Below are 8,387 nucleotides of genomic sequence, written 5' to 3' on the forward strand. Positions count from 1 at the left end.
CCCCCCGCGCATCCTCCTCAGTGAAGGTGATCGAGTCATTTCCCCCCTTGAAGCTTTTTGGGGGACGTTGTTCTAAACTCATGACGCAGGGTGGTGGACTTCGTCGGGCCTCTCTTGCATATCTATCTCGCCCCTTCCGAGAGTCCCCTCCAAATCCTGGACCTCCGAAAATGGTTCGGACCTTTCCCTGTATTTCTGGGGCTCGCCCTTGCGTCTAGGGTATTGCAGGCTCGTCCTCTGGCTTCGGCCTTTCTCTCCTGACATAACGGCCTAGATGCCCCCTGCGGATGAGCTCCTCAATTTCCTCCTTCAAGTGGATACACTCCGCCGTGGTGTGCCTGATATCCTTATGGTACTGGGATCCCTTTTGGACCGGTCCTTTCTCATTGGTGGGGCCTTCTTGAAGGGAACTCGGTCTTCATTGGTGAGGTAAATATGCTCCCTGGTATCTATAAGGTTCGTATAGTAAGTGTAAGCCGCTTGCCTATGATCACTCCCCCGTTTGGTCTTTCTCTGCTGATCATCTCTTGACCCATCATACGCCCTTTTCTTCTTTGTTACATTCGACCCATCGTTAGCTGGGGGCTTCGCGTTGGACCCCTCCTTTCCCGCCTTTAGGTTAGCGTGGCCATCCTCCACACGAATTTATTTCTGCGCCCTCTCGTAGAAGTCATCTAAGTCGATGACTTCCCTCTTCAGCATGTTGTCCCACAACTTGCTTCCTGGGCGCACCCCGGCTGTAATGGCCATTTTTAACTCTCGGCGAGTTAGGCTCCCCACTTTCGCGGCCTCCATATTGAACCTGTGGATGTATCTCTTCAGGCTCTCATTTTCCCCTTGCTTCACGTTGGCCAGGCTGGTGCCTGGCATCGTGTAGTCCCGCACGGCGTGGTGCTGTTTGAGGAATTCATTAGAAATCTGCTGCCAGGACCTGATGGACCCCGACCTTAATCTTTTGAACCATTTGTAGGCGGGTCCTTTCAAAGTGACGGCAAAGCAGTGGCATCTGGCTTCACTACCAATCCCTCTCAGTTTCATCAGGTCGTTAAATGCATCCAGGTGGTACTTTGGATCCGTGCTTCCTTCGTAGGGGGTCATATTGGGTTCCTTGAAGTTGGCAGGGAGCCGGATGGCCTGAATCTCCCTCACGAAGGGCGACTCATGGTCGAACTCTTCCTCAAAAGCCTGACCGCCAGATGCGGTGACAATCTTGCTTCGCAGGCTCCTCATTTCTGTGTCCAGGTCCTGCCTCCTCTTGCCTAGAGAGTCCATCAAAGCGGACGGGCTAAGATCCGCATTTCCCTTGCCCTCTCGAGGCACCATAAGGGGCGTGGTCCCTTTGCCTGCCCTCTTTTTATTGAGCTCCTCTCGTAAATCCGAGGGTGCCCTTTTAGAGGTGACCTTGTCCTCGTTGCGAGGGGTAGCGTTGGTCCTTGGCTCTGGTTTCTGGGTCTGCTTCGGTGGTTCAGGATGTTCGCGTTGCTTCGCTCGGGGGGTGTTCCTGGTAGAGTGTCGGGTCCTCCCATCATCTACTGGTACAGTGGTCTCTACCCCCTCCCTACCTTTCTCCTTCCTCTTGGGCAAGGTCACGCTTGACTTGCCCTGCAATAGGCCATTCAACTCCTCTTGCATGTTCTCCAGGGTGGTCTCCAACCTTTGGTTCTTACGGTGGAGCTCACGTATTTCTTCTTCATAGAACCGAGATTTCGAACTCGAGCTCACGGAGAGGACCCGGGGATGCGTATCGTGCCTACGCGTAGAGGGGCCTGGGTCCTGCTGGCCGGAGTTCAGAACTTGCGGTGGTTTAGGGAGTGGGAACTCGTTAGTATTTCCCCGTGGTGCTCTTGGAGGACTCTCTACAGGTGGGACGCCCGGTAACGAGGCCTCTCTATCACCCTCCTGAGCCTCGGGGTCCCTTGGGGGCTCCACCTCTCTGGGTGGAGGAGGATCCTTCATGGAGGCCTTCAGCTGGACTCCGTTAAGGTGGACCTCCACCTCTCATGGTTCCCTGAGTCGCTTTGAATGTCCTGACATTTCTACTTGCTGGAAGTAATGGTAGTATAGTAGCTTGGAACTTATGTTCCCACAGACGGCGCCAAACTGTTGACGGTGAGAACTCGACTAAGTTAAGTTGGAAAAAATTGCAAGATAAAGATTATCAATAATAAAGCCTTAGAAATTTGAGTGTAAACTCCAAGAACAATTGCAGAAGAATAATGGTGAAATCCGTTTGTATTCAATATCGTGCCCTTGCTACAGTAAATTTTCCAACCCCCTTCCAAATGGAAGTGGAGTTCCTTTTATAGTGGGCTCGAATGGCCCCTGATACATTGTGGTCCATGGGACCAATCTGTGCACAAGTACACTATCAGGAAGGTGGTATCAGGTGTAGTGGTGTCGGCTCCGGTACACGGTCAGAGGTCATGGGAGCACCTCAGCTTTTGTACCCGGTCATGACTCCACCACTCGCCTTGTACAGGTGTCAGAGACGTGGTGGAGGTGTAGCCACTCTTCGTACTATTCCCAACTGCCACTACTTGTCGTGTACAGGTGTCAAGCCTGTCCCCTGATCCTAGCAGGCATGCACATACCCCTTTTGAGGTACCTCGTCCATACTCCTTCAAACTTTACATGAATTACTATGAGGCTCCCCCACCTCGTTCTTACGGGTGCGTTAAAGAGGTCCTTTATCCTACCTCAGGCTAGACCCGCAGTAGGAGTGGTGCCCCGTCACCAGCACCTATCTCAAGGGGATAGATTAGGCTCCTGCATCGAGACCCACTATGTAGCCAACCCCTAGTGGCACGGATATGACGTGCTGAGGTGGGGGCGTCTCTCGCGAGGCCCCTGGTGCAGCAAGTGCGTGGGCGAGACGCCGGTCTCGCGGGACCCCTACGCGGCTGGCGTGCGAGGAAGAGGGAGGCAGGGCCTCGCGTGGGCGCGAGCAGAGGAGGAGGCTGAGCCTCGTGTGGGTGCACATGAAGGAGGAGGCTGAGCCTCGCATGGGCGCATGCGGAGGAGGAGGCTAGGCCTCGCATGGACGTGCGTGGAGGAGGAGGTTGGGCCTCGCGTGGGCACGCACTGAGGAGGAGGCTGGGCCTCGCGTGGGCGCGCGCAGAGGAGGATGAAGGGCCTCGCGTGGTCGCGTGCTGAGGAGGAGGCTGGGCCTCATGTGGGTGCACGCGGAGGAGGCGCACAGAGGTGAGGCGAGGCCTCGCGGACGTGGCCTCGCGAGATGGCTCCGCTGGAGGGCCTCGCGGAGGGCAGCGCGCCAGGATGAGGCGAAGTGGTCATTTGGAGCCAAGTCGATTTGAGCACCAATTTTGGAGGATCAAATGGACTTCAAACAGACTCGCTTTGGACCTTCCAGGCACCTGAGGTGTGAGAGGGGGGTTCTTTACCGGTGTTGAATTTTGAGCATACACAACTATCCTATTTTCCTTACCAACACTGGGATATTTGAGAACAAAGACAGAATTTGGAACACTCCTAAAACCAACAATTAGAATGGTGAGTATTTCTAAAGAAAAGAGATGAAAAGAAGAGAACTAAAACCACCAAGAAGAAACTTACTGAAAAGAAACCTTAAGTTCAAAGAACTTGAATACCTAACCAAGAATTGAAAACAACGAGTTAGGATCTAAATGAAAACTAAAAAAAAGCAAAGGAATTAAACAGAAATGAACTTAAGAATAAGAATACCTTTGGATGTACTTGAACCGAACAACACCTCGATATTGAAAACACACTATATCTTACTTCCCAAGTGTTTATAAAGCTTAAGATGATATAGCTTTTATCCCAAACCCAAGTGTATCACTCTATAGTAAACCTAGCAGCTTGAAGGCTCTGAACATAGCTTGAAGAATGAGAAAAATGGCTGGGTACTAGGTCCTATTTACAGAGTTCAAGGAGTGAAACTATCTTATTTTAACTTGAATAAAAATATTGAATATTAATTGAAAAATATTTGAATATTCATTCAATAGATGCTTAAGACTCGGTCAAAAATGTTCAGAGGCTAGTCAAGAGGTTAAGGGATGAATCAAGCTCGGTTTCTACAATGTTTGAAAATGTGGTCCTAGGGCCGATATATCGCCTGGCCCTATGTCCCAAGTGCTTGTGATTTCGATCGTTCAAACTTGACGTGTTTTTTCGTATCTCTCGTGTGGCGATATATCGCCCCTATAGCTGCGATATATCGACATACGTTGAAATAATAGACACTTAATTGCACTTTATAAGCTTAATTTGAACTGGATAAACAACTTTGACTGAGTCATAATACGATTTTAAAGTTGCTCGAAGGTTATAGAGCTTCTAGATATTTCTTCTATTAAAACTATTCATCAAAAATACTTAATTCCTTAATAAACATGCACACGACAAGTGTCATGACCTTATTAGTTCTATTTAAATCTTATAGTATAATAAATGACATCTTTATAATCATCTATATTAATCAAACCTTATATTATAATTAATATTCTTAAACTATAGGTTAAACTTATAAAATCCATAGGTGTTGCTATGAGTGTTCAACTAAGTCCCAGCTTGAACCAAAAACCACAGTAATAAACATACTATAACTACTACTAGCTTCTACTACTATCTAACTAGCTAAGTAAAATTATGGGACTATACAATTGTCCCCTACTAAAAATAATTTCATCCTTGAAATTTACTTCCCAAAAAATTCCGGATACCGGGCTCACATGTCCTCCTCCAACTCCCACATTGCCTCCCGTTCAGAATTATTACTCTATAGGACCTTGACTATCGGAATACTCTTGGACCGTAATTCCTTCATCCCTCTATCTAGGATTCTAACCGGTCGTTCCTCGTAACTCAAGTCTTTCTGGAGTGCTATCGTATCATACTTGAGGATGTGAGATGGGTCTGACATATATCTATGCAGCATCGAGATGTGGAACACATTGTGGTTATCTGCTAGAGCTGGCGGTAGGACTAATCTATATGCAACTGCTCCCACTTTGTCCAATATCTCAAAAGGACCTATAATCGGGAACTCAGCTTGCCTTTCTTTCCAAACCGCCTCACACCTTTCATAGGAGATATCTTTAGGAAGACTTGATCTCCAACCTTGAATTCCACATCACGCGTGCTTGACATCCGCATAACTTTTCTGACAGCTCTGAGTAGCGAGCAAACGTTTTCTAATCAGCGCTACTGCATCCTGAGCTTCTCTAACAGCTTCAGAACCAAGAAGTTTCCTTTCTCCTACCTCGTCCCAATGTAACGGCGATCGACACCTTCTTCCATAAAGTAGCTCGTAAGGCGCCATTCCAATCGTTGACTGGTAGCTATTGTTGTAGGAGAATTCTATCAGCGACAAATACTTACTCCATGATCCTCCGAAATCAAGTACACAAGCGCACAACATATCTTCTAAAATATGTATGGTACGCTCGGATTGTCCATCGGTCTGAGGATGAAATGTCGTACTAAGACTTAACTTGGTAACCATGGCTTGCAGCAAGCTTCCCCAAAATCTCGATGTAAACACCGATCCTCTATCAGATACTATTGTCTTAGGGATTCCATGTAGTCGTACTATTTCTTGAACATAAATGTCTGTGTATTGATATGATGTGTATGAAGTCTTAACATGCACGAAATGAGCTGACCTGGTTAGTCTATCTATTACTACCCAAGCCAAATCATGCTGCTTACTTGTTCATGGCAAACCCGTCACGAAATCCATGGCTATATCACCCCATTTCCATTATGGAAGGTTAAGTGGTTGCAATAAGCCTGCAGGCCGCTGATGTTCTGCTTTCACTTGATGGCATACTAAACACTTAGACACAAATTCTGCTATATCTTTCTTCATTCCTGGCCACCAATATATTGGCTTAATGTCGTGAGTCATCTTGGTCGACCCTGGGTGAACCGAGTATGGGGTATTATGCGCTTCTTCTAAAATCTTCATCTTAATCCCTTGAGCATTCGGCACGCATACCCAATGCTTATATCTTAATAACCCTGGTCCTGATATTGAGAAATTTGTGGCCTTGCCTTCTTTAACTGCATCTATATGTACTACTAATGTGTCATCATGCCATTGCCCAATCTGTATTTTTTCTAACAGACTTGACTGGATAGACAAGTTAGCCAGCTTACCGATGACTACTTCTATTCCAGCACCGACCAGCTCCTGTTGTAGCGGCATTTCTATTCCAGCTAATGTTGTTAGACTTCCACAACTCTTCCTACTTAGCACATCAGAAACTACGTTTGCCTTTCCCGGGTGCTATAGGATTTCGCAGTCATAATCCTTCACTAGTTCTAACCACCTGCGATGCCTCATGTTGAGCTCCTTTTGCGTGAAGAAATACTTTAAGCTTTTGTGGTCCGTATAAATCTCACACCTTTCTCCGTAAAGATAATGGCGCCATATTTTTAATGCAAAGACCACCGCGGCCAACTCCATATCATGTGTTGGATAGCGTTGCTCGTACTCCTTCAGCTGCCTTGAGGCGTAGGCTATCACCTTGTCATTCTGCATTAGCACACAACCCAAACCTTGCTTCGATGCATCACAGTAGATTACAAACTTGTCGTTGGGTGTCGGTACACAAAGTATTGGTGTTGAGCATAGCTTATCCTTAATCAACTGGAAGCTCTCTTCACACTTGTTAGTCCAGTTGAACCTTTGCTATTTCTGGGTCAGGTTGGCAAGTGGAGTGGCTATTTTAGAAAAGCCCTCTACAAACCTCCGATAATAACCTGCTAATCATAGAAAGCTCCTTACCTCTGATGCGTTCTTTGATCTTGGCCAATCCTTCACAGCCTCTACCTTAGATGGGTCTACTACAACTCCCTCCTTGGATACAATGTGGCCGAGGAACGCGACTTGCGAAAGCCAAAACTCGCACTTCTTGAACTTGGCATAAAGTTGATACTCCTTTAGTCGTTATAAGATCAACCTTAAATGTTCCTCGTGCTCGAATTCTTCCTTTGAGTACACCAAGATATCGTCGATGAACACTACGATGAATTTATCCAAGTAGTACTTAAAGACCCTATTCATTAAATCCATAAACACGACTGGAGCGTTGGTAAGACCGAAAGACATAACTAAAAATGCCCATAACGAGTTCTAAAAGTTGTCTTAGGAATATCCTCTTCCCGTACCTTGAGATGATGATACCCGGACCGTAAATCAATCTTTGAGAACACGGTCGCTCCTTGGAGTTGATCAAACAAGTCATCAATCCAGGGTAGTGGGTACTTATTCTTAATCATCACCTTATTCAGCTCGCGGTAATCTATGCACATCCGCATGCTTCCATCCTTTTTTTCACAAATAGAATCGTTGCTCCCCATGGCGAATGGCTCAGCCTAATGAAACCCAAGTCTAAGAGTTCTTGTAGCTGCGTCTTTAACTCCTTGAGTTCGGTAGGTGCCATCTGGTATGGTGCCTTTGAGATAGGCTTGGTTCCCGGTACTAGTTCAATTGTGAAGTCAATTTCCCGAGTCGGCGGCAGTCCTGGTAAGTCGACAGGAAATACTTGTGGAAATTCCTTTACAATGTGGCGTCTCCAACCTTTAGTGGTGCTTCCTTTACCACATTCGTGACTTTGGCTAAAAATGTGTGACATCCTTTTTCTATCATCCTCTGAGCTTTGAGAGATGATATAAGCGGTGTGCGTAGTCCTGAAACTTGTCCCATAAAGCATAGTCTCTGACCATCAGGAGTCTCAAACGTCACTTTCTTGCGTTTGCAGTCGATGGTTGCGCCATGCCTTGCTAGCCAGTCCATGCCTAGTACACGTCGAAGTCTTTGACCTCTAGTTCTATCAGGTCTCCTTCTAATTCTACGTCCTCAATCTTGATCGGTACGCCTCGTACTATCCGTGATGATAGGACTACTTCTCCCGAAGGCAACTCTGTTACAAACCTAATTCTAAATCTTTCACAAGGTTTGTCTAATTTCTCTATCATTCCTAATGAGATATACGAGTGAGTGGCTCCCGAATCAAATAATACAGAACATACATTATTGAAGATAGAAATCTGACCTGTAACTACTTTATTGCTAGAGTCAGCTTCACCTTTGGTTAAGGAAAAAACCCTGGCAAGAACCATCTTGTCGTCCCTTTTTCCCTCTAGCTTGAGCTGGGGACATTCTTTATTTCGGTGACCTTCCTGAACACAATTGTAACATTCCTTGGTGTTTGCATGACACTCACCAGAATGTTTCTTTTGGCACTTAGAGCATCGCGGGTATTCTACATAACCCGACTTATTGCCTCCGTTGTTTGTCTGTGCTCTTTTATCGTTATCGGACTGCTTGTTGTCAGGATGCCGTCTCTTCTGACCATTACTATTGTTGCTAGACTGATTGCTATTATGGTTGTTGT

The sequence above is a fragment of the Humulus lupulus genome, chromosome 7 (assembly GCF_963169125.1).
Source record: "Humulus lupulus chromosome 7, drHumLupu1.1, whole genome shotgun sequence".
Classification (NCBI taxonomy): Eukaryota; Viridiplantae; Streptophyta; class Magnoliopsida; order Rosales; family Cannabaceae; genus Humulus; species Humulus lupulus.